We start from the raw sequence: 26,046 nt of genomic DNA on the forward strand, positions 1-26,046 counted from the left end.
AAGAAAGAGAAGCAGAAATTAACTGTGAAGATAAATATTTTTTTAGAAGCTACACTCCCAGGATAATAAGCACTTAAATGATCCACACAAATTTAGAGAAAACAACCCACGAGGCAAACGTCCTTCAAAATCATCACATGCAGAACACGTGGCTCTGATTCCCATCCATCCCATGCCATTTTCACCACAACAGAACTAGCGTAGGCCAGAGGGACATGACCCACATCGACTGAACTCATGACCCACACTGGCTGAATTCATAAATGCATTCAGTGATTTTGGGATGTAAACACTTTCTGTTTCCTATAAAGCAAGGTTCTGCCATCTAGCAGCTGGGGAAAGGCTGCAAGGGATCTCGATGCAGGCCAGACCATGAGCATATCCATCTAAACTGAGAATTTTGGAGTCCTCCTTCTCAGAACGGACAAAACCCTTACCAAAAGTCATTACTATGTGCTTTGCTGGACTCCTTTAATTCAAATGATATACAGTAATGAATATTCAGTTAGCTCCACTCTCAGTTGCTTCTCTCAATTTCTCTTTTAATGTTCCTCCCAGATGCACCAAACTTAGTTAGGGTGTGCCACAGCTAATTTAACTACTCTTATTTAGATGCTTCACATGTTACAATGTGAGTACCGGTGTGCCTAGGTAGGAATGACGAGGAGCATGCGTGACTAATGCAGAAACTATAAATGTGACACAAGAGATAACGGAGCAATGGTGTGCCCATGTCTCCCCATGGAAATCTGGACTGGATGTAGTCCCTGATAGGGAAACAGATTGCAGGTGGAATAACTTTGGCTGGAGGCAGCTTTATAAACCCTCTTGAGACTTGCTCATTGTAATTGTAGCGCACAGATGAAGGGTGCATGATTTGCAGATCTTGGCAAAGTTATTTTTGAGGACTACAACAACCAGAAACTCTTAATCTGAAAAACAACTTTAAAAACTCTGGGATAGTCTGTCATTGCATTCCTGTCTCCACCGCACAATGTCTTTCCCAGAAATCAACTATCCCTCCCACTCAAGATAAGAGTATGTCACAACATCCTGATTTTCAGTAATGTTTCTTTGTTTTTTTGAACTCTTCCCCTCCTCCTTTTTATCTCAGGAAAGTATGATGTCTTCCACTGAGCACTTCAGAGACATAACGCATAGATACACACACACACATCCAAGTGCCTTTTAACAGCTGCAGATGTGGTGTTTCACAAAGCAAATGTGCAAAAAACAGAGGCTAATTTACTGTTTCACACTTTGTACTGAGATGAATTGGTATAGCTGAAGGCCTGCAAGTTTTCACAGCTCCATGTCACTTCACCACTGCAACAGAGGAAAGAAACTGACAAGAAGATTTCCTTATTGCTGAGAGCCTAGGAGCTTCCTCTTGTGTCTCAGACCCACACATATCACAATGTGACTGAGCTCCTTTTCTGCAAGGAGGCACAGATCACTAAGTTCATTCTAGACAGAATCAGGGACCCAACTTCCACAGCTCTTGTCTGACTGAAATGTCTTTAGGAAGCTCCAGAGATAAAATAATTCCAAGAAAAAGACAGTTCATATGATATAACAGGCAACTTGCATAATTGCCAGATATGGAATTCAGAGGCATGTCCAGCCAATGAGTAGGTCAAGCTGATAGCCTGGTGAAAGACACATACAATTATCCTGCCCTGAAAAGAGAGAGAGAAATTGCCTAAAGTTTATCCTACAATATCCTATTCATCAATCTCTCACCTAATAACACAATGTTGTAATCAACTAAGGTATCATATTAAAAACAAGCATCAAATCAAAACAATTTAAAGGCCATTTAAGGCACAACAAGAATAAAAATGCAATGCTAAAAATACAGAAGAGCTTTCCTTTGGAGCCATTTAGTGGGTCAAAGGCTCTTCTGAACAAAAATGACTTTGCCCTCTGGCAGAAAGGCAGCAGGGAGGGGACCAGGCTAGCTTTCCTTGTGTGGTCAATCTATCCAAATTCCAACGCCTAAGTAGGGCTACAAGGTCAACCTTGTCCCCATAATGTAAAAGAGACCAAAACAGCAGAGTTTAGCCTCTTAGGGTGAATGAACCCCCTTTCCACCCGGCTTGGGCAGCTCCCCAGACAGCCTTTCCTGCCTGCTTCTCCAGGAATCCAGGGAGTGGTGTTGACTACCATTCTCTTCCTCAGTAAGTATCTCAGTAGTGCTACTGAGTACAGATGTGACTCTCTGTAAAGGTAAACAGGCACACAGGATTTCCCCCTTAGAGATACAGGAGGAACTTCATGATTAGAGTTGTCTTCACCAGTGGCCTACGGTTTTATCTTGACATTCAAGTGCTCATCACTAACAGTCCTCACAGCCAACTACCCTACAATAAACAAGAGTTTGAAAATGCAGGCTGCTGGACCAGTCCATAAGAATAAAAATGAGAAGCTGATAATTTGAAAGATTACTGATTCTTATTGCCGACACCAGAGGCCAAACAATCCTAAAATATTTTGCATCACAGCAGAGATGGCTTGCAACAACCTACTACAATATTCTCAGAAAAACACTATTTGACTCCTAACTATTTTGGAGACTGCCGTTAATCCAAAGAAAATAGGGAAGCCACAGAGAGAGGCATAGAAGACAAAATAGCAAAGCAAAAACAATATGCTTGCACACACAAAAAAACACACACATGTGCACAGACAAACAACTACTTCTTTGAAAACTACTGAGATAGGCGTTAGATGCTCTCAAGATCAAAGAGACCTTGGGTAGTGTGGGCGGCATATGTTAAATAAATAAATAATAAAGATCTCTGATCCTCAAACGGCCCCACAGCTTTGGCTGGCTTTACTACACCATAACCATAAGCAGAGGGAAGAAGAGGAAGAGCAAAAAGGGAAGGAGAAGGAAGAAGAGTAGACTTGAGTACAGTGGTGCCTCGCAAGACGATTTTAATTCGTTCCATGGAGATTTTAATTTGTTCCATGAAAACGGCTGTCTTACGAAAACAACATCTTGTGAAACCCAGTTCCCCATTGGAATGCACTGAAATTGTTCTTCCCACAATCCTCTAGTGCACAGGTGTTAGCACTGAGGAGCTCTCTTGGCCTCTGGCAGGACTGGGGCTGTGCAGCCCTGTACTGAGTGGGAGGTGCAGCCAGGGGGGTCACCACGCCTTGGGGGGGGTCAGGGGACAGAATGGGGTAGGAGATGAAAGGGCCATTCTAATTTATACCTTGCAGGGGAAATGCCATGCCATTAAAATGGTTTTCCCAGAGGGAAGCTCATCCATTGCACTTTGGGTGTGCTGCTGATCCCTGTGATTTCCCTAAGTGTGAGGAACTCAGCGGCATAATTTATGTTAATGAGGGGATTACATTTATGATTTTTTTTTAAACAATCTCTTTATCCTTTGGTTTCTGGCTATTTTTACCATTCTCTATAATTTAAATTTGCAACTATAGCCTCATTGGCAATGCTTTGCAAGATGGTTTTACCCCCAATTGGAACACATTAGTTACGTAAGACCTACTTTTTTATCCCAAAAAAAGTGGGGGAGAAAGTGTATGCTGGTATTTTTCCAGGCGGCAGACCCTGAAAAGCCAGCAACTTACACTTTCGTCCCAGCAGCATATACTTTTTTGGGATAAAAAAGTAGGTCTTATGTAATTAATGTGGTCCAATTTGGGGGGAAACTGTCTTGCGAAACAGGGTTTTTTTGGGGGGGGGAACTGTCTTGCGAAGCAAGGACCTAAACATCGTCCAGCGAAAATTGCCCATAGGAATAATCGGTTTGTTTTGGGAGGCAATCGTCTTGCGAGGCACCACTGTAACTGCATTCTCATTTATTTCTATGGAAAGACCATGGTCTCACAAGGTTAATAGGTCAGCCACTGAGCCAGCACGTTGGTGTCTGGACTGCATGGATGGGCATGGTTTGGCTTGTGTTTAACTGTTCTTGCTTTACTTTCCCAATGGACCCTTTCCAATATTGGGACCAAAATCTACCTACCTATGGACAACCTACTGCCACAATTTAATTAAATAAATAAATAAAATAAACAATCAGAGCTGACTTGTTTCTCTGGTGGAAAAATTAGGAGTCCTGTAGCACCTCCAAAGACTAACAAGTTTTACATGGCATAAGAAGTACAAGCAGATGAAGAGTCCCAAATTCAGTCCCTATACTATCTGGTATACTAGAATAAATAATGTCTTCCTTGCATCACAGGAACAATGAGCACTCCTAACCAAGAAACTTAATTGTTGAATTCCATGGGGCACCAAGGAGGGGAAATGATTTAGCGTATGACTACTTAAACTTAGCTAGTTATTACCAAACTCTGGGCAAATCTTGCAGCTTTTCATATTATAAACACAACTAAATGTGTGAACTTGTCAGCACAGAGGAGGGTAAAAGACTTGGCAAATAAAAGCTCCTGAAAAACAAATGATGATCTTTACTTCTCCCCACCCAATGGCTTGAAGAGAAATGCCTTTGAAAAAACAAACTACTGCATCTTGGAAAAAATAGTACACATTCCCTTGGCTACGTGAATGGTCATTAACCAGTAACAACTATAAAGCCACTCCCGACAAGGTCTGCACTTGAACCAGCGACCTGGTGGTCAAAGGCTCTTATATCCCATTACCTGTTCCTTGAGCTGGTCAATCCTCTTATAAATAGTTTTTATCTGGTCTGTCTCTCCTCTTATGTAATGTAATGTTCCTTGAAAAGAGACCATGTGGACAGTTCTTCTTAAGGGATTATTCTCCTTTTGTTTTAGGCACCTGCCCAGGGCTAATTAACAATAATGGAATTGACCGTTGTTGTGGGTTGTTGTGCACAGACTTCTGAATCCTCTGTCCTCTGAAGATGCTGGCCACAGAGACTGGCCAAACGTTAGGAAGAACAACCTTCAGAACACAACCAAAGAGCCTGAAAAACCCACAACAACCATCAGATCGTGGCCATGAAAGCCTTCGGGAATACAATAATGGAATTGTACTTTAAATGGCTCCAAAACTCTCAGCTGCCTTTCAGTCAACAGAAGCCCAGCGTTCTTTCTTGTCCCTGTTATAAGCTGGGTAACAAACTGAAGCTGAGGTTTATTTTTGCAAAAAATCAAGAGCAAAACAGTCAGAAATCTAAAGATGAGTAGGTGGATATGAAGGTAAAGGAAAAACTTCAGTCTTGAGATGTTTCATGTTAGCTAACTTTAACAGGAAGACGCATATGGATGTATTCATAACTTCTTGATACCCTCCTTAGTAACACAATATCTAAACAGCCAACTCCAAACATTTACATCCAATCTCCCTAATACAAGACACACGGCACATGTTCAGATAATGTAAGGAATATAAAGTTGCTTAAAAAAGAATATATAACAAAACCTAGGAACGACAGCTGGGTTTAGACAAGTCAAGGTAAATTAGATTTTCAAGGAGTAGATTGTAAACTTTTTGAACAAAAGGAAATAGAAATGTCTTCTTACATTTTCTGCAGCCTAGATTCCAGAGATGTTTGTTAGAAAGTCTATCTGTAGCACAGGTCATTATTTAAGTAGGCACTGTCATTTTTTACAGTTTTAATTTTCTGGTTTCTTTTCTTGTTCTGTAACATGACCATTCCCACTTTGGAGGCCAGCAGCACTTGCATGCGAGTCTGCAATTAATCTGAATTGTTTTCTTTCATTTCCCCTTTTACTTATCAACAAAAAAGGTGAACGCCATATGAGAGCTTGTGAAAAAGTTCACGGCAACAGCAGAACCACTCCCTAAAAAGGCCCACACTGTTCATATGACAATGTTAGGAAGCTCCCCTCAGTTCTATAGAGCTGCTGCTCTTCATGGGCCACTGCTAAGGTGAGGTGCAGGGAGACCACAGGAGCAGGACCACTAAATGTCACTACACTGGTGCAAGAGTCTGACCCTGGGAAAGCCTAAGCATGGGTAGTTGCTTACATTTTCAGATAGCAGACATCTGCTCAGTTTGTGGGCATCCACAAGGCCAGTGCGGTGTCAAGCATGTGTATGAGGACCATGTGTAATGCTCGACTCCCCACTGCTCTATTCCTGGCTTCTACACCAGACAAATGAATGACGAACCAGGGTTCCTAGTCTTTTGCAACTGTGTTGGCTCATTTTGTTGTGATCAACAAACCAGAATTAGAAACAATCAGACACATATTTACTTAGCCAAATGCGATGTCATAGAAATCATAGAGAAGTGAAGTTGAAAGGGGCCTACAAGGCCATCAAGTCCAACCCCCTGCTCAGTGCAGGAATACAATCAAAGCATATCTGCCAGGTGATTATCTAAGTTTTTCTTGAATGCCTCCAGTATTGGAGCACTCACTGACTCCCAAGGTAACTGGTTCCACTGTTGTACTGCTCTAACAGTTAGGAAGTTTTTCCTGATATTCAACCAAAATCTGGCTTCCTTTAACTTGAGCCCATTGTTGCGTGTCCTGCACTCTGGGATGATCGAGAACAGATCCTGCCCCTCCCCTGTATGATAGCCTTTGAAAATTGCTATCATATCCCCCCCCCCTCAGTCTTCTTTTCTCAAGGCTAAACATGCCCAAATCTTTCAGCCTTTCCTCATAACACTTGGTTTCCAGGCCCTCAATCATCCTTGTCACCCTCCTCTGAACTTGTTCCAATTTGTTAGGATTCTCCTTGGAGTGTGGTGTCCAGAACTGGACACAATAATCAAGGTGAGTCCTAGAGGGGGACTAACACCTTGCGAGATTTGGAAACTATGCTTCTATCAATGCAGCCTAAAATAGCATTTGCCTTTTTTGTAGCCACATCACACTGTTGGCTGATATTTAGCTTATGATCTACAACAATAACAAGATCCTTCTCGCTCTTAGTAATGCTGAGCCAGGTATCCCCCATCTTGTAACTGTGCAACTGGTTTGTTTTTCCGAGGTGCAGTACTTTGCACTTATCCCTGTCGAATTTCATTCTGTTGTTTTCGGCCCAGTGCTCCATCCTATCAAGGTCACTTTGAAATTTGTTTCTGTCTTCTAGGGTATTAGCTATTCCGCCCAATTTGGTATCATCTGCGAATCTGACAAGCATTCCCTACACTCCCTCATCCAAGTCATTTATAAAAATATTGAAGAGCACCAGGCCCAGGACTGAGCCTTGGGGTACCCCACTTGTTAGAGAATGACCCTCTGAGTATGATTCTGTAGCCAATTGTGTATCCACCTGACACTTGATCTATCCAGTCCACACCTAGTTAGCTTGCTAATGAGGAGATCATGGGACACTTTGTCAAAAGCTTTGCTGAAGTCAAGCTATACTATATCTACAGCATTCTCTCTCTCTCTCTCTATCAGGGAGGTTGCCTGATCAAAAAACGAGATCAAATTAGTTTGGCAGGATTTGTTCTTGACAAATCCATGCTGGCTTCTAGTAACATCACTAGTAACATCAACTCAAGCATCTCACTATACAAAATCAGGCACCCCAAGGTAGTCTCCCAGGAATATCCTTTCCACATGAGAAAGTTAGTTGCCTTCCTCTTCTCATTGCCAATGACAAAAATTTGGACACAGCTAATGATAGTGATGGACCTTTACCCTGACAGACGACATCTAAGACAGAGTTGGGCTGATCTACTTACTGAAGTGGCCAAGAATGGAACCACTCTTTGCAGCAGAGTTCCAGTGCAGCTCCAGAAAAACAAAGACTCTGCATTCTCATTTTTACACAAACAGAATCTCAAGGGCAGAAGAAACCATCATCTCTTCCCCAAAGCATGTCAAAGGATAGCATATCAAATAAGGCTGAAAAATACTGCCATAAATCTCTTGAGTGAACTGACACAAGTTAGAAAGCCAGGATAGGCACTTGCTGTTGCAAACCAAGCCATGCTACTTGGCCAGCAACCACAAATCCTTACGCTGACTTCTTTAATTATGGCAATTCACCAAAAAGGTTTACATAGACTATGTTACACAGAAGGCATGATTTATGGGATTTGGGCCGGTAATTGCCAAGTATTTTGTGATGCAGCTGACTCAAAATGATTTTTTAGAAAGAACGCCTACTGAAAACATGGAGCCACCTGCATGTGAACAAACATAACAGCCTTGAAAGGAAAAATCTTTACAGATGTATTAGAATTACTAATTTGTTAATAATATTTTATTGATTTTTATTATTTATTTTGTCGTATGTTTGCCTGTGCTTGTTTCAAAGTAGTTCAGGTATAGACCTGAATGAAACAATTGTTTCCATATAGTCTCCCCACCTACCTTAAAACTGGTGTTTAACTATATCTGCAACTTGGGGACATCCAGATGGGTTGGTGGGAGGACTAGACCTGGGAAGTCCTAAACACCAAAGATCAAAGTATAGGGTACAACAAAAGACTGCTCTAGGTGGACAGAAAGCCATGCACTGGGATCACTTTTCTCACAACCTGTGCTTTATGGAACTACGTCAATGCTTTCTAGTATCTCCCATGTCCATTCTCTCTCTCTCTCTCTCTCTCTCTCTCTCTCTCTCTCTCTCTCTCACACACACACACACACACACACACACACACACACACAAACACACAAACACACACAAACACACACAAACACACACACCAGATAACTGCACTGGAGAAGACTAGGGGTATACATACTTCTTCTCCATCATCTACTACACTAATGTAAGCCATGCAGACATGTCCACCTTGAAATGGGCATTCTTCTTTACAGCCCCAGTGGATGAAACTCAAAGTTGCACAATTATTTTTGGAGGCATTAATCACCGGCCAATCTTTTACAATAATGTCTGGAGGTGGCTATATAACCCTACCTTGTACTAGGGCTGACTAACTGGTTCTGCGTACTCCGCATACACAAGACACTCACTCTACAGCCATCTGCACATACTCAGTGTTGGAGACAAAGTTAATGCCATACATGTAATTTCTTTTCAAGCAACCACCATTTATGATTCCACTGGCAGCATCACAGCAAAGATACCACTTTAATATTATGCATGAAGCAGATTATTCATTGCTTCCTTCTGGATAGTGTGGAACTTGTGTCAAGCTCCTCACCCAAGTTTTATGCATTAAAATGTCCTGAACATTCTTTGTGGCAGATGCCAATTATTTTTACCCCACAGCTGCTTAATTCGTTTGAAAGTTAACATTCAACCTAAGAGGCTTCAGATTTTGGAAATGCTGAAGCCTCATTAAATTCACAGCTTATAAAAGAAATTCATGCTCTAAAAGCTTCAAAGCTAAACCAGGCAGCATATTTTTTGTATATTTCGCTGTTGCATCTCTCCCGCTGGAAGGTAACTTCAAGCAAACACTCTTTCATCCTGCTAAAGGAAAGCCACAAAAACTAAAAAGTAGAACTATTTTTAGGAGGATCAGACAGAGTGAGATAAACAATCTCAGGAAAATCAAACCTGTTACAATATTATGGCTGAGTTATCACAATAATTATCGATGAACTATCACTCAGAATTTCTGATTAATTCTTCTCATCTTGTAATTGCTTTTAAGTAGCGATTCACGTGCATCAATCCATGCAAACATGATAGTACCGTACTGAAAAGGACTACTGCTAATTCCACTGTTATAATGGAAAGGGTGACCTCCTTTTCACCCCCCTTTAATCTCTAGGGCTGGACTGTGCATGTCCATAAGGCAGTTCTGGAAGATTTCTGTTTGATCACACAACGATTTCCAGTGGGGTCCCACAAGATCATCCTAGCCTTCAGATCTCCACACTTCTACGGAAAGGCTCTTTTAAGAAGATACAGAATGCGGTGCAGCGGTATGCTGATAATGGCACAACTCCCTTAGCCATCTAAATTTGCTGCACTTGTGTGGGTGCCAAACCCATGTCTGAATTTGGCAATGGGCTAATTCAGTGGTTCCCAACTTTGGGTAGCCCAGGTGTTCATGTACTGCAAATGCTAGGAACCCTGGGCAGCACAGCTGGTAGTGAAGGCTTCTGGGAATTGCAGTCCAAGAACACCTGGGTTACTCAAGGTTGGGGCCACTAAGCTAATTTATGTCAAAGAAAGTGAGGCTGAATCCCATCCATCTCAGTTATGGGATTTGAGTGCTCAGTCTGTTGTAAACAGGTGTGCAGTCCCCTTGAAAAAGCAGCCGCACAACAGGTTACCCATTGATGCATACTTTTCACTTAACACCCAGGTAGCCTTGGTGGCGAGGAACTTTTACCAGTTCCAACTAATTTTTGCAAGCTACAATTGTTCCAGACACAAAAAGTATTGTTGCAGAAGCCCACGGTCTGGTGGATATCTGCTTGGATTAACCAGAACGCATTATAGATAGGGCTCCCTTGAAAACGTCTCAAAAGTCTCAGCCACAAGATTTTATCCAATACAGCCATACGGAACTCTATTACCACTGACTTTAAATGAGCTTGAACTGACTGTTTATCCCCTTCCAATCCCAATTCAAGGAACTGGTGATTACCTTCTTAGGCCTACATGGCTTTGGATCCAAATATCTGAAGGCTCAAATCTCCCTCTACCAGCCTTCATGACAAGGGAATGGTCTTTTCCCAAATGTCAATGGTCCAACACAGAACAACACAGGAAAGACCCAGCTTTGTAGAGATGCTTCAACTGTGAATGTCTTTCCAATGCAGCTATCTTATACTCTTCTCAGCTCCAGATCTGCTCAAGCTGATGCTTTAAACTGGGTGTTGTGTGCTGTCCTTTATATATATTTCCTGCCCTTTATTGTCATACTTGATGAAGTTGTTTATTGCTTCCATTGTTTCAATGTTTAACTGTATATCCTATCAGGATTTTTAAAAAAATGTTTTTATACTGCTCTGATATTGCAAGGGGAAGAGCAGTACGAAAGTAGCTTAAATAACAACACAATCCCAAAATACAACCTGAAAACAGGATGCAGCCATCCTGGTGAAGCTAAGTAGGTTCAGAACTGGCCAGCACCTGGATGGGAGATTACTTGGAACTGTTATGTATGTCATTTTAGATTCCACTAGAGAAGAACAATGGAAGTCAATGAACTACCATATTTTACAGTGTATACAATCCCCCAATGTATAAAACGCCCCCCCAATTTTGACTCTTGATGGAGGTGGACGCGTAGTTAACGGGCAACTGCTCCTCCACTTCCATCCCCTCCTCCTGCTGCTGCCTGCCTGATCACCTCCTCCAGTGCGACTGCTGGGGTTCACCTCCAGCTCACGTTGTCCCCTGCCCTAAGGAGATAGTGGGAGGAAGTGATCTGGTGGCGGCAGCAAGAAGAGGTGCCGAAGTGGGCGCGAGTGCTTGTTTGCCTTCACCTCTGCCTCCTCCTGCCTCTACCACTGGAGGGGACAAGGCAGCAAGGTGAGCTGAGCCCGTCAATCCCAGTGGAGGTGGTGATTGGGCAGGTGGGGAAGGCAGCAGCAAGAGGTGCCTGAGCACGTGTGAATGCTCCTTCAACTCTGACTCCTCCTGCTGCTGCCTCGGGGCCACCAGAGGGGACAAGCTGTGAGCTCTGGAAGAGGTAATTGGGCGGCGGCGGCAGCAGCAAGAGGCGCCCGAGACAGCGCGCGACTGCTTCTTTCCATGTATAAAACAATGCTCAATTTTTCCTCTAATTATTTTAGGGGAAAGTGTCATTTTATACACGGAAAAATGCAGTATGTACCTGGAGTACTGATATTCAAATTATGATTCTACAAAACTTGGGGATCCTCTGTAGCTTTTGAGAGGCACTGTTCCTTAACAGAATCCATAATAGAGAGAAAAAATTACCATGGGTAACCCAGATGTTCTTGGACTGCAAATCCCAGAAGCCTTCACCACCAGCTGCGCTGGACGGGGTTTCTGGGAGTTGCAGTCCACAAACACCTACATTACCCTAAGTTGGGAACCACTGAGGTAGAAGATATTTTGGCTGTGATATAGGCTCCATCGATACGACCTCCATTCATTTGCCTCTGACTCTCTCATGTACTACTGCCCCACTGTACCTGATTGCTCACCGCCATGTTCCCATCCTTCTATACGTGGATGATGCTGTTGTACTGTCATGTTCCCAAACTGGACTGAAGCGCTTATTACGTCAAGTTATGATTAATGAGCTAACTTTGAATTATGGGAAAACAAAGATTCTAGTTTTTTCTAAGTCCTGGAAACAATTCTCATGGTCAATACAGGGAAATGCTATTGAGCAGGTCAAATCAGTCAAACACCTGGGGATTAACTTTTCCTACAATGGGAGCTGGGTAATCCACTGCAAGTGCGCCTTATCAGTGGCAAGAACTAGTGCCTTGGCTATCGACCGTTTCTTTTATCTGAAAGGGAACCGATACGTCCCTATGGTCTTAAGAGCTTTCAATGCGAAATCCCGCTCCCAACTCTTATATGTTGTTCCTACATGAATCAAAGCCTTCGATCATAGCACCGAAGGTTTACAACCTTTTTTTTTGCGATCGCAAAAAGATTGTCGTAATGTGGTTTCATCATAATGCGGGGCAATTGTAAAGTGAGGCACCACTGTATCTGTCAGAGGCAGCTCGAAAAACTTGTTCCCCTAGTTACTTGGGACTATCTCTGAATTCAGGGCTTTTAGCTCTCTATTTCTCCCTTTTAACCGACCCTTACCGAAGAAGAGTATTTATGCTGGCAAGATTTAATGTACTACCCTCGGCTATTTTATTTGGCAGATACCGCAGAGTCCCTTATAATCTGAGACGATGCCCCTGCAGCCAAGATGCCATTGAAACAGTTTCCCATGTTCTTTTGGATTGCCCCTTTTATAATAGCCTCCGAGCAAGATTTTTAGATCCATTGCTCTCCGGTTATCAAGGTCGCTCTGATAATGCCAAGGTCTGCTTTTTAGTCCAGGGGACAACTAATCATGTCACTACCTACGTTGCTTGTTTTCTACAAACTGCGATTCAAATCAGAGAGGCTATCTCCCAGGTATAGCCCACGGTTGCTCCTCCCTTCCTAATTTTAAATCCGTCATGGTTTTATTATTCCACTTTCTTCACTTGTCTAAAGCACTCTGTACTTTTAACGCCAATAAAGGGGTGTGTGTGTGTGTGTGTGTGTGTGTGTGTGTGTGTGTATGTATGTTTGTGTGCACCTGACTGCAGTACATGAGAGTGTCAAAGGGCAAATTACACAGCTCTCTGCCAAAGTGCTGTGTGGGAGATTCACATTTAAAGATGCCATATGTGGCTGTCAGTATTTGCAAACCAAGGCAAAAATGTTTGTTTGTTTGTTTGTTTGTTTGTTTGTTTGTTTAACTTATATGCCGCCCACACTACCCGATGCCCTGCACATTAATTATCCCAAAATGATGCCCAGTCTCCAAATCAGAGAGCTGATCCAGGCAAATGCTCTCTGAGAAACACACAAATGTCCACAAACATATTTGTGATGCCACTCACTGTTTTTTGAACAAGACATCTCTTTTCTATGTTGGAGGGGAAGGGACATGTCCCAGGCAGAATTTCCTCAACAAACACATACACCTTTTTTCAGAATTACACCCGCTTCCATTCCTAGTTCTAAGAAAATGGGTCAATTTGTTTTAGAAGAGGAGAAGGCTCAAAATATAATCAGGGAAAAATACGAAAAGATAAAGATCACTATATAAAAAATCACTATGATAAAAAAGGTTTTTGGAATGCACATTGTGGGCAGATGCAGAAGAAGGAGGCATTGTTCAGTGTAAGCCGCAGTAAAGTGAAAAACAGCCACACTGGTCCATTTGAGACTCTTTGTCATTCCACATTTGATACAGTTCTGTATTATTTGATGGACTGTTCACTGTACTGCTTGACTGTCTGATTCAGCATGTGTAAATCTTTTCACATCACTACGGTGCTGACACATATTGGTACAAAGTAGATGCTGGATTGTTACTGTAATTGCCTTTCGCTGACTGTTTTTGACAGTTCTGACCGTTTCACTTGAAAAGAAACACTCAAGTGACAAAAGTATAGACCCTTCTCCCAACTGCATGCCAATATTCTATAACACTCTCCACAAAAGGAAAAGCCTTTAACCTGTCCATGGCTGATATTGATATTGTGCCAAGAGCTGTTCCCTTCACGCATCAGCAAATATTTTTTGTTGTTTTTAAAGGAACTGCAGGCAAAAGCAGTTGTTGCAATCATCTGCATGCCAAATGATTCGGTGTTGACTGATCAACATAACACACCTCAGTCAAGATTTACCTTCAGTCTACATCCAAAGAACAGTCCAAATGGCAAAAATTCACATGGCAAAAATTCTGTTGTTGAGAAGTAAAAGCATTTGTTAGTAGGACACTATTGTATCAGCACATTAAAAACAGTTTTCCACATTCAGAGCAGACAGAATGCTAGTGACCTGTTCACTATGAGTAACAAATCAGAAACCACTTGCTTCCTCTCTATATTCTGGCTGCTCGTTCCCCTCCAAATAAGGTCAACAGCGTTCCCTTTTGCTTAAAATACAAGACTTTTTTCCAAACCACTGCTTCACATTCTGGTCAATCAGAAACCCACATAAATCTCATGTTGCAAAATTGTGAAACACTATCAACAGCAGACAGAGAAATATGCACCAGCGAGGGAACGCACCTTCCTGAGGCAGGCTACATGCGCACTAAACTGTGGTTAGCAGAGACTAAATCTAGACTTAAATCTACACTATTTGCTAGTCCCAACAAGAGCAGGTCCATTCACAATGTGATTTACATTAAGTGTTAACTGGTCATTCAGGAACAGAGTCAAAGGTCTATTCTAGTTGGAGCCAGAAACTGGATTTAGGTCATTGTGTTTCTGATGGTCTTTCATGACAGATATTTTGGTGAAGAATCTGACAAGGATCGTTAGCTACACCAACATCCCTTCATCTCTGCCCTTCCTTCATTTCTATTAGGAATTATGTAGGAAAAAATAATAATCAGGTAAAAGACAGAATAGTTTTCATCCAACGCAGCTGCCAAACCATAGTCTACAGAGAGAAGTAGAATCTGAAAATGGCTTTTTAATCACAATAATTTAAGAGAAATGTCTTGAATTGTTACCCATCTAGTAAAATACAGTGTGGCTCAAGATCGCAAAACATCAATAGATTAAAAGGTTTGAAACATGCAGTGCTTTATGTTTTAAAATAGCTGAATCTGCAGCAAGCATGACCAAACAAAGCACAGTAAGCTAGCTTAAGGCATGGAGGTTCTTGCATGCACGAATAAGCTACTCTGACCTGATCATATACAGAAAGTTATTCTCTAATGTACAGCACTTGTATTTCAAAAATCAAAGTAATAAAAATAAAATTGTCAAGTTCATATCTGCAGTCCTTAGTATGAAAGGATAAACAGAAATCAGAAGCCACTGGCCTTCTATAGATTGCATCCCTATATTTGCTACCTGACAAAAAGCTGTCCCCCTTCACGGATTGCTGCCTTGTCATGGCGAAGGGGCTTGAGTAATTCAGAGAAGCTATGGGCTATGCCGTGCAGGGACTCCCAAGACAGAAAGGTCATGTTTCTGACTAAACATGATCCACCTGAAGCAGGAACTGGTAAGCCACTCCAGTATCTTTGTCAAGAATACTCCATGAACAGAAACAAAAGGCTAAAAGATATGACGCTGGAAGATGAGCCTCTCAGGTCAAAAGGCATCCAACATGCAACTGAGGAAGAGTGGAGGACAAGGACAAGTAGCTCCAGAGCTAATGAAGTGGTTAGGCCAAAGCTGAAAGGGCGCTCAGCTGCGGACGCGCCTGGAAGTGAAAGGAAAGTCTGATGCTGCAAAGAAAAATACTGCATTGGAACCTGGAATGTAAGATCTATGAACCTTGGGAAGCTGGAGGTGGTCAAACAGGAGATGGCAAGAATAAACATCGACATCCTGGGCATCAGTGAACTAAAATGGACAGGAATGGGCAAATTCAGCTCAGATGATTATCGTATCTACTATTGTGGGAAAGAATCCCGTAGAAGGAATGGAGTAGCCCTCATAGTCAACAAAAGAGTGGGAAAAGCTGTAACGGGATACAATCTCAAAAATAATAGAATGATTTCAATACGAATCCAAGGCAGACCTTTCAACATCCCAATAATCCAAGTTTATGCACCAACCACCATTGCTGAGGAGACTGAAATTGAACAATTTTATGAAGATTTACAACACCTTCTAGAACTGACGCCAAAGAAAGATGTTCTTCTCATTAGAGGGGATTGAAATGCTAAAGCAGGGAGTCAAGAGATAAAAGGAACAACAGATACGTTTGGCCTTGGAGTTCAAAACGAAGCAGGGCAAAGGCTAATAGAGTTTTGTCAAGAGAACAAGCTGCTCATCAGAAACACTCTTTTCCAACAACACAAGAGGCGACTTTACACATGGAAATAACCAGATGGGCAATACCGAAATCAGATTGACTATATTCTCTGCAGCTAAAGATGGAAGTCAGCAAAAACAAGACCTGGAGCTGATTGTGGCTCTGCTCATCAGCTTCTCATAGCAAAACTCAAACTGAAGAAAGTAGGAAAAATCACTGGCTACTCAGGTATAATCTAAACCAAATCCCTTATGAATACATAGTGGAAGTGAAGAACTGTCATGAGTGTAGCCGAAGATCTGGAACCTGAAGGGTTAACTGTACCTGAGGAGAATGCTGAGTGATTAGAAATACAAATACCTGAATCGCCTCCAGATTCTCCTCCCCCAGTAGACAGGCTGAGGGCCAGGCTGAGGGGAAGACATATGACGAAAAGGTCAGAGGTTCGCTTGAAGGCTGCCCGCAAAAACATCCAATCAACTAGCCCTGAGTTCTGACAGGAAGAAAAGGCTTCCAGCAGTTCAAGGACTGTTTTTACTATATAAACAGCTCTCAGACGGCTGAAAGTCTGTGGAAGCAACAAGTCAAACCTCTGGCTTGCATTGACGCTCCTGACAACCTTGAACCTTGTTCTCTGGACCCTTGGCTTTGGACTCTGACCCTGGACTACGTTGTGTGAGTTGGCTTTGATATTTGAATATTGGCTCTGTATTCTCTGAATTTCTGACTGGCTTATCGGGCTCTGTTGTTGTAACCCCCGGGAACGTAACAAGAACAGACTTAAGGAACTAGCTTTGGTGGACAAAGTGTCTGAAGAACTCTGGTTGGAGGCCCGTAACATTGTACAGGAGGCAGCAACAAAAACCATCCCAAAGAAAAGGAAATGCAAGAAAGCAAAGTTCCTGACCAACAAGGCCTTACAAATAGCAGAGAAGAGAAGGGAAACAAAATGCAAGGGAGACAGGGAAAGTTACAGAAAACTGAACGCAGACTTCCAAAGAATTGCAAGGAGAGACAAGAGGGCCTTCTTAAATGAACAGTGCAAAGAAATAGAGGAAAAGAATAGAAAGGGAAAAACTAGATATCTGTTCAAGAAAACTGGAAATATTAAAGGAACCTTTTGTGCAAAGATAAACATGATAAAGGACAAAAATGGCAGGGACCTCACAGAAGCAGAAGGCATCAAGAAGAGGTGGCAAGAATACACAGAGAAATTATACCAGAAAGATCTGGATGTCCTGGACAACCCAGACAATGTAGTTGCTGACCTTGAGCCAGACATCCTGGAGAGTGAAGGCTAACAACAAGGCCAGTGGAGATGATGGCATTCCAGTTGAACTGTTTAAAATCTTAAAATATGATGCTGTTAAGGTGCTACACTCCATATGGTAGCAAGTTTAGAATACTCAGCAGTGGCCAGAGGACTGGAAAAGATCAGTCTACATCCCAATCCCAAACAACGGCAGTGCCAAAGAGTGCTCCAACTACCGTACAATTGCATTCATTTCACACACTAGCAAGATTATGCTCAAAATCCTCCAAGGTAGGCATCAGCAGAATGTGGACCGAAAACTCCTAGAAGTACAAGCTGGATTTTGAAGGGACATAGGAACCAGAGACCAAATTGCTAACATGCACTGGATTATGGAGAAAGCCAGAGAGTTCCAGAAAAACAACTACTTCTGCTTCATTAACTACGGAAAAGCCTTTGACTGTGTGGACCACTGCAAACTATGGCAAGTCCTTAAAGAAATGGGAGTGCCTGACCACCTTATCTATCTCCTGAGAATTCTATACAGTGGTGCCCCGCAAGACGACAATCCATTCCGGGAAAATCGCTGTTAAGTGAAATCGTCATCATACGAAAAGCCTTTCCCCATTGGAATGCATTGAAACTCGGTTTAATGTATTCCAATGGAGAAATTACCTCGTCGTCCAGCGAAGATCGCCCATAGGGAAGCCATTTTTTGAGCGCCGAAGCATGGGTCCGAAAAAGACAGGGCAGCCTTTTTAGGAAGCCGACGATCGTTGGAAAAAATCGTCATCTTGCGAATAAACAGTCTGCGAAGCACAGACCTAATAATCGTCAAGCGGAATTCCCCCATAGGAATGACTGTTTTGCGAATCATTATAACGATTGCAAAAAGTTGTCGTAATGCAGTTTTGTCGTACAGCGGGGTCATCGTCTAGCGAGGTACCACTGTATGTGGGACAGGAAGCAACAGTTAGAACTGGATCTGGAACAACTGATTGGTTCAAAATTGGGAAAGGAGTACGACAAGGCTGTATATTGCCCCCCAGCTTATTTAATTTATATGCAGAATACATCATGCAAAAGGCTGGACTGGAGGAATCCCAAGTCAGAATTAAGATTGCTGGAAGAAATATCAACAACCTCAGATATGCAGGTGATACCACTCTGATGGCAGAAACTGAGGAGGAATTAAAGAACCTCTTAACGAGGGTGAAAGAGGAGAGCGCAAAAAATGGTCTGAAGCTCAACATCAAAAAACCTAAGATCATGGCCACTGGTCCCATCACCTCCTGGGAAATAGAAGGGAAAGATATGGAGGCAGTGACAGATTTTACTTTCTTGGGCTCCATGATCTCTGCAGATGGAGACAGCAGCCACGAAATTACAATACCCCTGCTTCTTGGGAGGAAAGCAATGACAAACCTCGACAGCATCTTAAAAAACAGAAACATCAGCTTGCCGACAAAGGCCTGCATAGTCAAAGCTATGGTTTTTCCAGTAGCGATGTATGGAAGAGAGAGCTGGACCATAAAGAAAGCTAACTGCTGAAGAATTGATGCTTTTGAATTGTGGTTCTGGAGGAGACTCTTGAGAGTCCCCTGGACTGCAAAGAGAATAAACCTATCCATTCTAAAGGAAATTAACCCTGAGTGCTCATTGGACGGACAGATCCTGAAGCTGAGATTCCAATACTTTGGCCATCTCATGAGAAGAGAAGACTCCCTGGAAAAGACCCTAATGTTGAGAAAGAGTGAAGGCCAGAGGAGAAGGGGACGACAAAGGACGAGATGGTTGGACCATGTCATTGAAGCTACCAACATGAATTTGACCCAACTCCGGGAGGCAGTGGAAGACAGGAGGGCCTGGCGTGCTCTGGTCACAACGTAATGACTAAAAACAACAACAAAAAGACTGTCCCAGAAAAAAAACAGACAGGAAACTCTTGGTCAAAGAGTTTCTCATTGATTCCATCCACGCCGAACACAGTAGATTCAGTCCAGACCACAGAGCAACCAAGTTTGGGGCACAATTGCTGAGAAAACGGTTCACTATACAGCCAGATCAAGTCAGCTAACTTTATGTATTTACTGACGTAATTTATATCTTGCCTTTCGTATACACAAAGAGATGATTTATATCTAAATGTGTTACAATTAAATATATTAATAAAATGAAAACTGTACTGAACAAAGCAGACGCGCAAATCCTTGACCGTGGAATGAACTATAATGTAAATCAAATCTATGTACATTTCATTATGCAAAACACAACCACATGAAGGAGCTCAAGAAAACCAAAAACACAGGAAAGCTATAAAAGATATATAAATCAGCAATCTTGTCTGATTGCCCTTTAAAATAACTGATATACAGCTGACAGTAGCATTCATTTGATCAGTGCTCGATTTATATGCATTTAAATTAACCATAACCTTGGGACCACATAGGAGTTCTACATAATCAAACTCCCAAGAACAAAAAAATTAATTCAATTCCAAATCACACACGAAGACAGCACAGCTCTATAGTGCAAGAGACAGAATTGCTAAGCTAGTTCCTTTCATAGTGACGCATTTTCCCTGTAATTACAACGTGGAACTCAGAGGACAACAAAACTACTACCTTATCAACAAACAAATAAGAAAGAAAAAGGGTGGGAGGAGAAAGTTTAATCATATCTTCATGCTCTATTGAACAAAAGAGAGAGCAGCTCATATGGTCTGTACAGTTCTTAGCAAATTAATGAGCAGAACAAAAATTCCGTGACATACTTTTTAAAAAATCCATTTATACGTAAAATACCTTCATGACTACGAGGTCCAGAGCTTCTGAATATGTTTCAACCTCCGTTCCAAAGAAAAGACAGAGAAATGTGCGATGTATAAGGCTTATGTTGGAAATATTTTCAATACTGCACAAATCATTAGGCCCAATAGGAAACATAATGCTGCCACAATGTGGTTAGCATGAAGTGATAACTCTAGTCTCTGACACTCTTTCTTTAATGGAGTGTATTGTTTTAATCCTTTTCTCAGACAGTGATGTATCTCAGACTCAACCTCCTAAAGACGCCTTCAACTCAGAGACATGGGAAGTCTGGAAATGAATCTTATTAATTTTCAAACTCTGTGGGATGGATTCACCAAAGTGATGGATGTTCTCTTTCTAGCCATTCACACTTCAGAAAAGATGATCTAAATCACTGGGGATTGGACAAAACATGAACACTCCATATGTGATCAACTTCCTCCCCACTTTAAATCTGACACAGGCGTTACTACTTTCCTTGCTGCTCTGGAAGGGCATCAGCAGTTCATCTCTGTGCTGAAATACTGCTAGATGGAGAATAAGGTTTGCTGGGGAGACACTATACCTGAGAATGAACATTTCATGCTCTAGTTCAGTCTGGCTCATGGCTTCAGAACTGATGTGCTGGGAAAGGGAGAAACATGTGCCATGAAATGTAAGTGAATTGCCTTTCCTGTTCCCTCTGCATTATCCAACTTTGTTAAGAGTCCAGCTCTCAAGAATCTCTCAGGCAACATGACCATCGGACATGTTGGAGGAGGGGAGGAATACTGGGAGCTATCATTCCAAAAGAGAGAGAGAGAGAGAGAGAGAGAGAGAGAGAGAGAGAGAGAGAGAGAGAAGCTTCTCCAAGCTTTAGCGTGTACTGTGGAGAAAGAGAAAAAAGTTGTCTCATCCACAGTCTTCCTTCCAGCTCTGTAGTTCTAAGATGATTATTATAAAGAATTGCAAGCCCCCCCCCCATGTCAAGACAGGAGCATTTTTACCAACAGAAGCTTATAATGTGATGGGTCACAAAGGAAATATCAACCTGTCGAAGGCCAGTAGAAATGGCATAATTACCACCAGAATCCAAGAGCGATATAGGTGCAGCTTTCCAGTCTACAAAACCAGAAAAGACAGCCAGCAGCATTTGTTACCTGGAATATGACTGGATGATGGACTGGTTGGCCACTCAAATGAAAGAAATCCTCACATATGGACATCACAGCATCTCCCAATCCCTCTGCTACCAACTAATCAGATGTGCTAGTAAACGTAACAACCATAAAGCCCAAATGATCTTGAAATTTGTAAGCTGTGTGTGTAGTAACATGTTGTAAACCTACCATCCCATTTTACACATACTTTTGGAAGGAAGTCCTATGGATTTCAATGGCCAAGAGCTTTATTTTTAACTTACCCCTTTTTGTATTATCCTGATCATTGAAAAAAGTGTTGTCTCAATAATTCTCCACCAGCTTTGCAAGCTACTGCAAATTTAATAGTGAGCATCTTAACAGCACATAACATCACAAACATCATTGTAATAAATGTCTACATAGATCTTGAGCAACCTAAAAGTGGATTTCTTTCTGAACTGATGCTCATTGGGGAACTGATCTGCCTACAACTCTTTCCACATAGGATGTAGAGCTTCCTAATTCTTCAAGGATCCATGAGGAACTTTATAGCTTCAGGCTGCAGAGCCAGAGGTCAAGAGTTCGATTCCCCACTGTGCCTCCTCGACAGGGGCTGGATTACAGTTGTGTTCAAAATTATTCAACCCCCAATGCTGTAAAGGGGTTTAGGGACTATAGTGTACATTTGGAATTGTATTCAGAATGAAATCCTACAAGGACGTTTTAAAGAACCAAATGCAACTAAAATAACATCAACTGTTTATGTAATACAGTAGTAAATGTTTCTTTTGTGGTTTCTTCATTGCCACAATTATTCAACCCCTTAAAGACTACCACTCTGAAGAAGAGAGGTTCATTCAGGTGTTTTTGAACAGGTATTGAAAACACCTGTGGATGTCACCGAGCACCAATCAAGCATAATAAGCACCAATTAGGCAGCTTTAAAATGACTGTGATACTCAGCTCCTTCTAGACATTTACTGGTGTGGTTACAAACATGGTGAAGTCAAGAGAATGGTCCAGGAAGACAAGAGAAGAGGTGATTTCTCTTCACAGGAAGGGCAATGGCTATAAGAAGATTGCAAAGAAGTTAAACATACCAAGAGACACCACAGGAAGCATCATTCACAAATTCAAGGCAAAGGGCACTGTTGAAATGCTACCTGGTCGTGGAAGAAAGAAGATGCTGACTTCGACTGCTGTGCGCTACCTAAAGCGTAGAGTGGTGAAAAGTCCCCGTGTGACTGCTGAGGAACTGAAAAAAGATTTGTCAGATGTGGGTATAGAAGTTTCAGCTCAGACAATAAGGCGCACACTGCGTAATGAAGGTCTCCATGCCAGAACCCCCAGGCGCACCCCCTTGCTGTCTCCCAAGAATAAGAAGAGTCGACTGCAGTATGCCAAAAGTCATGTGGGCAAACCACAAAAGTTGTGGGATAGTGTTCTGTGGACTGATGAAACAAAATTAGAACTGTTTGGGCTCATGGATCAACGCTATGTTTGGAGGAGGAAGAACAAGGCATATGACGAAAAGAACACCTTGCCTACTGTGAAGCATGGCGGAGGGTCAATAATGCTTTGGGGCTGTTTTGCTTCTGCAGGTACAGGGAAGCTTCAGCGTGTACAAGGTACCATGAATTCTCTTCAGTACCAGGAGATATTGGATGAAAATGTGATGCAGTCCATCACACACCTGAGGCTTGGGAGACGTTGGACCTTTCAACAGGACAATGATCCCAAGCATACCTCCAAGTCCGCTAGAGCATGGTTGCAGAGGAAAGGCTGGAACATTTTGGAGTGGCCATCGCAGTCACCAGACTTAAATCCGATTGAGAACCTCTGGTGGGACTTAAAGAAAGCAGTTGCAGTGCGCAAGCCTAAGAATTTGACTGAACTGGAGGCTTTTGCCCATGAAGAATGGGCGAAGATACCCGTAGATCGCTGCAAGACACTTGTGTCAAGCTATGCTTCACGTTTAAAAGCTGTTATAACTGTAAAAGGATGTTGTACTAAGTACTAAGATTGAATGTCACTTGGGGGTTGAATAAAAACTAATAATGATGTGAGCACAGAAAAGACATTTGTGGTTATTTCATTATAAACTTAAGGTTATATTTCTCTGACCTACAAGTGCCTCTTTCATGTAAATGTAAGCAAGATGACTGAATGATCAAAATCAATGTCAAAATGGCCAAAACATTCAATTTCAGTGGGGGTTGAATAATTTTGAACACAACTGTAAATGGTCTAGGATCTCTTCTACCTCGCCAGTTCTAAGATGCCGATAAAGAAGAAAAAGTACAAGAACTGGGGAACTGCTCCACTTTAAAAATCACTAGACATTTCTGGACACTCCGCTTGCTTCTTTAATGAAAGGTTCCACTTTGCCAAAAGGGTAGTTTTTGGGGTAAAAACAGAATCTGACAACTATCCATTTTGCTCCTGACATTTTCTAATAAAGATCCAGATCCCCTTTCCAGTACAACCAGCTAAAGAATGAGTCACCAGGAACAGAGCTAAGCTCTGGACACAAAACGCCTATTCATACTTGATACAGTAGTCTCCCTGGAAAATGAGCACTGCGTGCTAGCTGGGTGATAAGTTTTAATGGCACACATATGGCTTCTGCGCAGGGAATGAACATGAAAATGCCTACTGTGTAGAGCTGCAGTATAAATGTGTGGTTCATTTAGACTTTGGCGCACTTGCTTTATTCCCAAACCTCTTCTAAAAGAAGAAGGAAACAAAGGGGGAGGAGGGAAAGAAAGAAAAAGAAACCTACATGTTCTCTTTGAATGCCACCATTCCAATTAGATGACAGGTTGAATAATGTGCTGGTACTTCATAGCTTTACATTTCTTTACCCAGGCATGATTTGATGTGCAAACAAGTTAACAAATCCCCTTGAATTGCCTATAAAATGTGAGAATTGACAGGATTTCACCATATTAGAGTCCCCCAGATCACCCGCTTTGTCTACTCCCACAATTTGATTAACCTCCATGGCATCTTTCAGGGTGGAAAAAGAATGTTTAATTTTGTACCGTATACAAAAAAGATGTGAGAGTGTGTGGTTCCACCACCACCCTGCAAATTATGGGTGAAATTAAGCTAATTACATCTTTTGTCTGAATACTAAGTAGTCAAAAGTTGAGAGAGAGAGAGCATTTTTAAAAAAACAGAACAGAAGTACTTGCAAGCTGAATTTCTTATTCCATGTGCTCCAGTAAATATATAACCAGCAACCTTCCTGGGAAACGTTTGCTTAGGAAAAGTCTGGAGATCTGGCATCAGTACAAAAATGGCACTGCGTTCCGTCAGGGAAGTAAGGGGTTAAATCACTCTTTTCTATAGTTGTTGCTACTACAGCAGCTACTTAAAGAGTTTTGGGGGAGAGATGCAGGAAGGGGAGAGAAAGTTCCCTCCATCTAGTTGGCTTCACATCTACAGTAGTTCAGTCTTTGGTATGGAAATAACCCTTCCTATCGACTTTCATTTCCAGAAAACTGCTGGCACTTGCTCCCCACTCTTGGCACAGTTGATTTCTGACTTGGGCTATGACTTCCCAACTCTTGGTGTACCTAACCCAGAACAGAATGGAAATGTTGCTGGTTTGAATACAGCTCCCAGATCTCTCTCTCTTTCTCTTTCTAGCCTTGTTTGCTTTTGCTTGTTTGTGCTTTTTAAAAAGAGGTTTAAGGGTTCTGAAAGCTGTAGTCCAAAACATTTCCATGCTCTGGCACTTGAGAGGTCCTTTTTAATATCCTGCTTAGTGTTGTCATCTGTTTGCTATCAAAGGAGGAAACGTTCCCGACAGATGCCAAGGTCAACGGTGCATTCCCTTTTACGCTCACTCTGCAAGAAATACGACTGATAGAAACAGTGGCATTAAACATAAATGAAGAACTACTTTATGCCCAGGAACAGTCTCAGGAGCACTTCACAGGTCTGCTGAAGTGCTGAGTTTGCTACACACACACCTCTTTTCAATGATGGCGCACAAAATGCTGCCTTCAACAAAATCTAAGCACTCAGGCATAGAGACTACAGAGGGTGAAAACACCACACAGCGCACTTCAGGGCACTGCCTCTGTGGTGCCACACAGCAACTCTTCAAACTATCATTAGTCAAAGCAATACAGGATGTACAGTATATACAGAGAGAGCAAGTTTCCCATTAACAGCTTTCCATTAGGAAATAATACTGCCTGCCCTAAGCCTGCTATTATACAAGAACAAGCAGGTCTCAGCTTGCCGACCTATAATATTCCTCTTTTTAAAGAAAGAAGTTAATAATTAAGATGTGTGTGAACTCTTTCTGTCCTTTCCTATGGGCTATGGGGGGAAACAGCAAAGCAGGAACACACACACACACACACACCAGATACTGTTAGACTGCAAGTCGTAGCATTCTTCACCTTCGACTATGCTGGCAAGGGCTGACAGGAGCTGTGGTCTGACAGCCTCTGGAGGGCCCCAGCTTTCCCTCCTCCACAGCACCACTTGTGGTGACCAGCGCTTGTTCCTGTCCTTGCCGTTGTCTACTGCCAGCAGCTCCCCCTC

General features: G+C 42.2%; 1 protein-coding gene and 1 non-coding gene across 16 annotated transcripts in view; one reads left to right on the forward strand and one right to left on the reverse strand.

Annotated features, from left to right (window-relative positions):
* FMNL2 (formin like 2) overlaps positions 1–26,046 on the reverse strand; it is a 224,223-nt gene that overhangs the window by 111,138 nt on the left and 87,039 nt on the right. The window lies entirely within an intron of this gene.
* On the forward strand, positions 3,217–3,383 carry LOC140703445 (U1 spliceosomal RNA). The gene has a single exon (XR_012082840.2). It is a non-coding gene; the product is annotated as a U1 spliceosomal RNA (small nuclear RNA).

The sequence above is a fragment of the Pogona vitticeps genome, chromosome 1 (assembly GCF_051106095.1).
Source record: "Pogona vitticeps strain Pit_001003342236 chromosome 1, PviZW2.1, whole genome shotgun sequence".
Classification (NCBI taxonomy): domain Eukaryota; kingdom Metazoa; phylum Chordata; class Lepidosauria; order Squamata; family Agamidae; genus Pogona; species Pogona vitticeps.